The following is a 9,536-nucleotide window of genomic DNA, read 5'->3' as shown; positions in this document are numbered from 1 at the left end:
CAGATCCAGTCCCGACTCCGCACTCGCGATAGCGGCGGCGGCGGCTCAACCCTCCTCCTCGTGTGTGCGAGCGGATCTCCTCCCACCCAGCTCCAACCCCCGACTGCTCCCCGCACAACCCACGCCCGGCGCCGATTGACCCCTCGTCGCACCCGTACCTTCGCCTCGGTAGTTCTCCGTCTTGTCCGCCCTCGTTTCCGGCTATTGAGCGCTGCAGAACGAGGAACTACGAGCTCCGGCAGCGCCCGCGCGACCTCGCTGCGGGTTTCCCGGGGGCCGACGGGAGTCGGAGTTTAGGGGCTGGGCGCTACCGGAAGCGGCCCCGGCTCCCGGCAAGCAGCGCGAGGCGGAGGGCTGGTAGCTGCTTGGCGGCCCCACCTGTCACCGGGTGGGGGCAGGGGCAGGCCCTGGCGCGACTCCTGGCCGGGCTGAGGACCCGGAGTCTTTTAGCCCATAGGAGGGGTCCACTTGGGCCTGTTAGACACGGGATGCGGGAGAGCGGAACGCGTACGCTCAACTCCTGAAAACCCTTTCCCTCTCGTGTCGCCACCTTTTCTGCGTTCTCTGCCTCGCCGTCTCCCCACCTCGTTCTTTCCCTCTTCCTTCTCCCCATCCCCGGCCAGATTTTGCCCTACATTTCAAAGCCGATGCAGATTTCAAAGCCGATTTCATTTTATGTCATCATTTGGTGGAAGAGACAATAAAAGCGTGAGACGTTACCACTTAAACTGCAATATCGCTCGTAAAGCGCAGGGCCCAGCCTCTGCCCCGGCAGAAGGGATTGTTAACTGGAAACTTTCAATGACTCACCGTTTGTTTGATAAGTCATGTAAAGACTTCACCCAAACTTTTCCATCCCTTCCTCCTCTATACCAAAGTGTTTGCAAATTAAATAGAGGATGGTCGCATTCCATGATTTGTCTTGCTATGTTGACAGGGTTGTTTTGGTGCGTCCAGCTTCCTTTCGTATGCAACATTAGGTGAAGTGGTTTCTTTTTGAATGGTCTGATTTGCTCAAGAATTCCTATAATACTTTACTGACTGGCATCTCACTCGTACAGATTGCTATTAGGTAAACGTAGGAAAAGAAGAAAGCTAGCATTTAGACCCAATTTCATGAAGCAGGAAAATATATTGCTCTGAAGACCTGCTAAATTTTCCTGTAACTTACCCATGTGAGGAACAAGACAGAGAAAAATATGTTGTTGGTATTTTGCTGAAAGGAGTCTAGACAGGGTGCAACTAACCTGCCTAGAAATTACAGAGTAAGGCGAGTGAACACGCAGAGAATAGATCTTTCTCAACCTTAGGTTGTTGAAAAAACAAACAAAAACCCTTAACAAACTCTAGATCTAGATTGAATTTTTATTTTAAACATCTGTATTGTAAATATAAAAGAGAACTCAGCCTAGTGAGATAGGTCTAAAAACAGAGCTGTCAGGTACCTTTTTTCTTTGTATTTTTCTCTCTTTTTTATTATAAAGATGTGGGGTACAATTCAGATTTAGGTAAACAAACTTTGATTATGCAGGTACCCTTGTTGATGAGGTATGCCCCTCCCTCCCCAGCAGTTTCCCTCAACTGCCAATCCCGCCCCTCTTCCCCTGACAGTTTCCCATTCCTGCCAAACTCTTATAGTGTTATAATTGTTCAAGGTCCCCTTATGAGTGCGAACTTATGGTATTGTCAGGTACCTTTTAAAACAAGTCCTAGCCAGGTGTGGTGGCTCATGCCTGTAATCTCAACAATTTGGGAGGCAGAGGTAAGAGGATTGCCTGAGCCCAGGGGTTCGAGACCAGCCTGGGCACGTTGGCGAGACCTCGTCTCTCCATTAAATCAAAAAATTAACTGGGCATGGTGGTGCACCTATATTTCCAGCTCTTTGGAAGGCTGAGGTGGAAAGAACCCAGCAGGTAGAGGCTGTGGTGGCCATGAGCATGCCACTACTCTCCAGCCTGGGTGACAGAGTGAGACTCCAACTCAAAAATAAAATAAGCCAGGTGCGGTGGCTCAAACCTGTAATCCCAGCACTTTGGGAGGCTGAGGCAAGAGGATTGCCTGTACTCAGGGGTTCAAAACCAGCTGGACAACTTGGTGAGACCTTGTCTCTACAATAAATTTTTTACAAATTAGTCAGGCATAGTGGCACACACCTGTAATTCCAGCTACTTGAAGACTGAGGTGGAAGGATTGCCTGAGCTCAGCAAGTTGAGACTGCGGTGGCTGTGAGCATGCCACTGGACTCCAGCCTGGGTAACAGAGTGAGACTCCAACTCAATATATATATATAAAATAAAATAAACCAAGTCCTAAACTATAGCAGTTTGAATTTGAGATTAATATTAAACTAGCAAGGTTTGTAAATGCTTTATAAAAAACACACACTTGGGCAAATGAACTAAATAAATGCAGAAAAAAACCCCAGAGACCTCCAGACTGGTTTTTTTTTTTTTTGAGTTGGAGTCTCACTCTGTCACCCAGACTGGAGACCATGCCCGGCTAATTTTTTGATTTATTGTAGAGATGAGGTCTCGCCTGCCCAGGCGGGTCTCGAACCCGCGGGCTCAGGCAATTCACTCACCTCAGCCTCCCAAAGGCGCGAGATTACAGGCTGAGCCACCGAGCCTGGCTCAGACTGGTTTTAATTCCTCATCAAGTTTGTGGTCCGTGCTGTCTGAAAACTTCCTGGAATTGTTTTTGTTTGTTTTATTTTGTTGTTTTTCATGTTAGATGGTGTATGCCTCCACTTAAAAGAAAGTTCTAGTTACAGCTTATTTATTTATTTATTTATTTTAAGTTGGAGTCTCACTCTTGTTACCCAGGCTGAAGTGCAGTGGTACCCTCACAGCCACCACAGCCTCAACCTGCTGGGCTTAGGCGATCCTTCCACCTCAGCCTTCCAAGTAGCTGGAGCTACAGAGGCACACCACTGCACCCAGCTAGATTTACAGCCTATTAATATCATTCTCTGAAGACCCAACTGTACCCTTCTTAAGAATGTCCACTTTAAGCTGGGCATGGCGGCTCAAGCCTGTAATCCCAGCACTTTAAGAAGGCAGAGGCAAGAGGATTGCCTGAGCTCAGGGGTTTGAGACCAGCCTGAGCAATATGGCAACAACTCGTCTCTACAATAAATAAAATAAAAAAATTAGCCAGGTGTGATGACATAAGCCTGTGGTTCCAGCTACTTTGAAGTCTGAGGTGAAAGGATCACCTGAGCCCAAGCAGGTTGAGACTGCGGTGACAGTACACTTCAACCTGGGCAACAGAGTGACACTCAAAAAAAAAAAAAAAAAGAGAATGTTCACTTTAAAGTTGATACTAAGTGATTGTCCTCAGATATACAGATAGCTTATTAACATAATAATTGGTTAAAAATCAGAGGTTCTTTCATATGAGAAAGAGAGACCTGCATTGTTATTAAATGAAATAAATATTTGCATCTTATATTCGCAAGAAGGAAATACTCATTCAAGATCTGCACTGCCGACCCACTACTAAGAAAATGTAAGCAGAAGCCGGGCTCCGTGGCTCAGCCTGTAATCCCGTGCCTTTGGGAAACTGAGGTGAGTGGATTGCCTGAGCCCGCGGGTTCGAGACCCGCCTGGACATCTCTGCAATAAATCAAAAAATCAGCCGGGCATGGTAGCGCGTGCCTGTAATTCCGGCTACTTGGAAGGCTGAGGCGGAAGGATTGCTGGAGCCCAGCAGGTCGAGGCTGCGATGGCCGGGAGCAGGCACTGCACTCCAGTCTGGGTGACAGAGTGAGACTCCAACTCAAAAAAAAAAAGAAAAGAAAATGTAAGCAGAAACAGCTGACTCAAACAGTGAAACACACAGCTTTTCAACCATTTTGTCTTTAAATGCTACACTTTTCCATGTAGTACCTCTAGGGCACTGGATGATCACACGCTGATAGGTTAGTTCTTCACATCTAATTGAATTAGCAGAGTTTCTTTGTGGCTGGTTCTTTTTCTAGGGACAAAGGCAGAAGACTGTTGCTTAGAAAAGCAGTTGATGTCATTAACTTCCTTGTCTCTGAATAGGATAATTATGGATATTCAGAAAAGAATCCACTCTACTGGTTTTCAAAAGCTTTGACCTGCCAGGCACAGTTGCTGCAGGAAAGTGAAAATTCTGTCTTGTTACTTAATTAACGTTGTGTCAAGACTGAGCAACTTGAGGGCAGGGTCTTTTCTTAATCTTCTTTATACTCCCACTACTTTGTATAATACCTGGCATATAAAAGGTGCTTAGTAAACGTTAAATGGGATGGCACTGCCCTTTTACACTCTTTTAGGACTGTTAAGATACAAAACTAATAGCAAAAAGTAGGAAAAACTCAAGTGTTTTCCTACTCTCACACACAGTCAGCATTCAACACAGAGTACAATCCTCCCTAGGTATAGGAGGGGGATTGGCTCCAGGACCCCTTTGAATACCAAAATTCAGGCATACTAAAATCCCACAATCCATGATGTGTATAAGAAAAACTGCCCCAGGCCGGGTTCGGTGGCTCTGCCTGGGATTACCCAGCACTTTGGGAAGCCAAGGTGAGTAGATTGCCTCAGCCTGTGGGTTCAAGACCCGCCTGGGCAACTTGGCGAGACCTCATCTCTACAATAAATCAAAAAATTAGCCGGGCATGGTAGTGCGCTCCTGTAGTTCCAGCTACTTGGAAGGCTGAGGCGGAAGGATCACCGGATCCCAGCAGGTCGAGGCTGCGGTGGCCCGGATTACAGGCTGAGCCACCGAGCCTGGCTTTATTTATTTATTTATTATTTATTTATTTTTTATTTTTTTGAGTTGGAGTCTCACTCTGTTGCCCAGACTGGAGGGCAATGGCTGCTCCCGGCCACCGCAGCCTCAACCTGATGGGCTCTGGCAATCCTTCTGCCTCAGCCTTCCAAGTAGCTGGAATTACAGGCGTGTGCTACCACGCCCGGCTAATTTTTTGATTTATTGTAGAGATGAGGTCTCGCCAAGTTGCCCAGGCGGGTCTCGAACCCACGGGCTCAGGCAATCCACTCACCTCAGCCTCCCAAGGCGCGGGATTACAGACTAAGTCACCGAGCCTGGCTTAATTTTTTTTTTTTTATAGAGGTAAGATCTTGCTGAGTTGCCCAGGCTGGTCTTGAATTCCTAGGCTCAAGCAATCCTCTAGCCTCAGCCTCCCAAAGTGCTGGAATTACAGGTGTGAGCCACCCACTGCACCCAACCTCTTTTGTAACTTAAAGAAGTCAAAATAAAAAAGATTAAGCAAGTGAAATCCCAGTGAGGTGTGTAGTCTAGTTAATTGCATTGTCCCAATGTCAATTTCCTAAGTTACAATGGTGTATTATAGTTAGAGTCGATATTACCATTGGGGAAAGCTAAATGACGGGTACATCGGAACTTTCTACTTTTCTGGCAGTTTTTTGTGTCTATTATTATTTAAAAATAAAAAGTTAACAACTCTTTTTTTTTTTTGACTCTGAGTCTTACTCTGTCACCCAGGCTAGAGCACAATGGTGGCTCACCACAGCCTCCATCTCTTGGGCTCAGGTGATCCTTTCACCTCAGTCTTCTGAGTAGCCGGGACTACAAGCCAGCACCTTCACGCCCAGTTAATTAAAAAAAAAAGTTATAGAGACGAGGGTCTCACTATGTTACCCAGACTGGTCTCCAACTCCTGGGCTCTAGTGATCCTTCCACTTCAGTCTCTCAGAGTACTGAGATTACAGGCATGTTGACGAAAAGATGCCAAACTCTAAAATATTTTAGCATGGCTTAAGATGCCAAACTCTAAACTTGAGAACTTAAGCCTGGGAACACCCATCCTTAGGAGGTCCTGAGAATGCGTGTCCACTGCGATTGAATGGTTGCTTCATTATATATATTTTAAGAAGGCAGAAGTTACAAGAAACCAAAAATCAATACATGTTATATTTTCATTGATTTGGCCCAGGAAGGAGGGACATTGCCAATCTGGGGGAGGAGGCAGTATTGCAAGTTGTAGGTGGATTCAAAGATTTTCTTAACTGGAATCAGTAGAGGAGATGCTTTGTTAAGATAAGGGGGACAGTGGGGAAAAGTCTAGGTTTGTTGAAACACAGTTGAGGCCCTTTAGGTGACAGACTTCAGAGAAGATAAGAGTCTTACAAGATTCCCAAGAGATGGATTCGCAGGGCCATAAAGTACTTTGATTTCCTTCTTTGTTATGTAATGTTAGGCCAGAGTCAGGTTGGAAAATAAACTTTAGGATAGGGGGAAAAGGCAAAAACCCCCGTCTGGTGAGCCCTTAGCAGGCAGTGACTCCCCAAGCCTCTTAGGAATTTGAGTAAGAGAAAAAAGGTCAGGTTTAGTTCTCAGGCATGACCTCTACAACACTTATACTAACAAAAAGTTGCATTTTCTGAACTCTCAGAGCCCATCTGACTTCAGCTTGTGTTCCTAAGTCTGTAAACCAAAAATACAATTCTAAGCCCCCTTGCTGACTGAACAGACTCTTTTTTGGCTGAGGGATTCCTGAAAAAACAAGTTCTAGGCTACGCTGGAGGAGATTGGACACACCTGGTTATACTCTCTTCCTTGTAGGGTTTAGGTACAAATGACTAGCATTAGTCAGGCTTGGCGCAGTGGTTCACACCTGTAATCCCAGCACATTGGGAGGTGAAGGTGAGAGAATTGGCTGAGCCCAGAAGTTCGAGACCTGTCTGGGTAACTTGCCAAAACATCGTACCTGCAATAAATTAAAAAATTAGCAGGGTGTGGTGACTCATGCCTCTAGTTTTTGCTACTCGGAAGACTGAGATAGAAGGATTGCTTGAGCCCAACTGGTTGAGGATGTGATAGCTGTGATTGTGCTACTGCACTCGAGCTTGGATGACAGAGGGAGACTCTGACAATAAATAAATAAATACATACAATAGAGATCATAAGACTGACAAAACACTTTGTGGCAATAAGATACCCCCTTTCAGCCTGACTCTGGTACAGCATCATGTGACAAAGAGCAGGCCTTAATGGCAATAAAAATATCTTACCCCAGAATATATTTCTTTGATATATTTTTGTTTTTATTTTTTGCAGAGATAAGGGTCTCACTATATTGCCCAAGCTGGTCTCGAACTCCTGGCCTCAAATGGATCCTCCTGCAACAAACTTCCCAAGTAGTTGGGATTATAGACATGAACCACTGTGCCTGCCTTCCTTACCTTTTTTGTTGTTGTTGTTTTTGAGTTAGAGTCTCACTCTGTCACCCAGGTTGGTATGCAGTGGCACACTCATGGCCACCCCAGAGTCCACGTGCTGGGCTCTGGTGATCCTTCCACCTCCACTTTCCAAGTAGCTGGAACTTTTTTTTTTTTTTGAGTTGGAGTCTCACTCTGTCACCCAGACTGGAGTGCAGTGGCCGCTCCCGGCCACCGCAGCCTCGACCTGCTGGGCTCCGGCGATCCTTCTGCCTCAGCCTTCCAAGTAGCTGGAACTACAGGCGCGCGCTACCACGCCCGGTTCATTTTTGATTTATTGTAGAGATGAGATCTCGCCAAGTTGCCCAGGTGGGTCTCGAACCTGTTGGCTCAGGCAACCCACTCACCTCAGCCTCCCAAAGGCGCGGGATTACAGGCTGAGCCACCGAACCCGGCTACTTTTTTTTTTTAATCTTGCACAAGACAAAAATTGCTTGCTTGGCCAGACTTCAGTCAGGTTTTTGACTCTTCTGCTAGGCCCATCTGTGCGTTTCCTTGTAAGATCCAGTTTTAGCAAAGATCTCTGCTAAGTCACTTTAGCAAGAACCCTCCCCATCCTCAATGTCTTCCACATTTGGTCAGGTTCCTTATCTTCCACTATCCCCGGTGACATCTGGTCTTCAGCAAGAATCCTGTTAGGTGGGTTTGGCCAGAATGGATCTTCCCCTTGATATTTCCTCTTAGTCTTTCACTCTCCCCCATTCTGCTCCTTGGCTATAAATTCACACTTGTCCATGCTGTAAAGGCAATATGTGTGGTTGCCATTTTTGAAGGGACAGAATGAGATTGGGATGGGGGGTCTGAGAGTCAACACATATTTAAATTGTTTTATTTCTGATCTTAAAACAATAAATAAATCCAGGCTTCATAGCTCGTACCCAGTACTTTGGGAGGCCAAGGTAGAAAGATTGTTTGAGCCCAGGAGATCAGCCTGGGCAGCATAGGGAAACTCTATCTCTTAAAAACAAAACAAACAAAAAACACATGAAACAAGATACTGAGGTGTTAACGAAAAACCTTGGGATTCTAGGCAGGTATGTGAGTAATTGTGATTATTTGGACTGTTCTACATTTACAAAATTCTCAAAGTTAGAAAAAATTCCCCTTTTCCCAATTTTAACAGTTTTTTCCTTTCTTAAAATGTGTATTACTCCTGACCCCCCAAAATTTAAGTAAGGATGGCTGAAAAAACTTCTTGGTAAAGACTGTGATGAGAAGCCAAACTGAAAATACTTACAGAGGTTTACTCTGAGCCAAATATGAGCAACTATGCCTGTAGCATAGTCTGAGGGATCCTGAGAACACGTGCCCAAGGTTTTTGGGTTACAGCTTGGCTTTATACACTTTAGGGAGACAGAAGTTTACAGGCAAGGACATAAATCAATACTTGTGAAGTGTGCATTGGTTCAGCCAGAAAGGCAGAGCATCTTGACCACTTCAGCTTCTGCAGGTTACCATCTTTTCAATGAACTGCTACAAAAACCAGTTCTGGTTTCTCCAGGGATCAGAGACACTTCTGAGTCAGTCGTTTGTGTCACTTTGCAGGACTCATTTTCCAAGTTCATCCAATTGAAGAAAGAGTTCTTTGCCAATACAATCACAGTGCCTTCTGTGATCAAAATCACTCACCCCCTGGGTTTCCCTGTGAATGGGCTTATCCTCTGAAAGTGGAATGAAGCTACCAGGACCACCCTAGAAGCTGCTGATTTCCTCGGCCATCCTGGCCCAGGTCTATTGTGTATCAGCAGAGCTCAGCTCCTAAAACCTGTGTAACCAGCAGCAGCCTCCAGGTTGAGCTGGCGTATTGATTTGCACTGGAAATAGCTGTCTCATTGCAAATGATTGTCTCATTTCATTCGCTTTGTGCATGTAAAAGAGTCATAACTCCAGAGCCCAGGGAAACTCTGATAATAATCACTTGACTCAGATGAAAAGTTGATTGTTCTGCAGAAATCAGCATTCATTATTCCTGAGTTTGTTACGTTTTATGCCTAAAAGCCTGGCACCTTTCACTGCAGGGTCCCTGCACATTTTTACAGACCCCTTGACTGGGAAGGTGTATTATAGGTGGAAAGAAGAGAACCCCGACTAAGTTCGGTAGTTTAAAGCTGCACAGCTAGCCTATTAAATAATGTTATATTAAGCAAATATTATATATTATGCAAAAGCTAACCTATTAAATAATGTATATATTATTGCAAATGTATTATGCAAATGCTCATATAGTGCGGTTTTTTGTTTTTGTTTTTTTTTAGTTGGAGTCTCACTCTGTCACCCAGACTGTAGTGCAGTGGCCGCTCCCGG

The 9,536-nt window shown here is 45.3% G+C and overlaps 1 protein-coding gene across 1 annotated transcript in view; it reads right to left on the bottom strand.

Moving 5' to 3' along the window:
- GSPT1 (G1 to S phase transition 1) overlaps positions 1-193 on the bottom strand; it is a 46,785-nt gene extending 46,592 nt beyond the window's left edge. Inside the window, exon 1 of the mRNA XM_008066232.2 lies at positions 159-193. The gene's annotated coding sequence lies outside the window, so the exon portion shown is untranslated. The remainder of the gene's footprint in view (positions 1-158) is intronic.
- Positions 194-9,536: the final 9,343 nt, after the last annotated feature.

The sequence above is a fragment of the Carlito syrichta genome, unplaced genomic scaffold (assembly GCF_000164805.1).
Source record: "Carlito syrichta isolate Samal-C Ts95f unplaced genomic scaffold, Tarsius_syrichta-2.0.1 Scaffold308864, whole genome shotgun sequence".
NCBI classification, from domain to species: Eukaryota; Metazoa; Chordata; class Mammalia; order Primates; family Tarsiidae; genus Carlito; species Carlito syrichta.
Note: the sequence above shows the minus strand (reverse complement) of the source record. Positions and strands in the feature narration are given on the sequence as shown.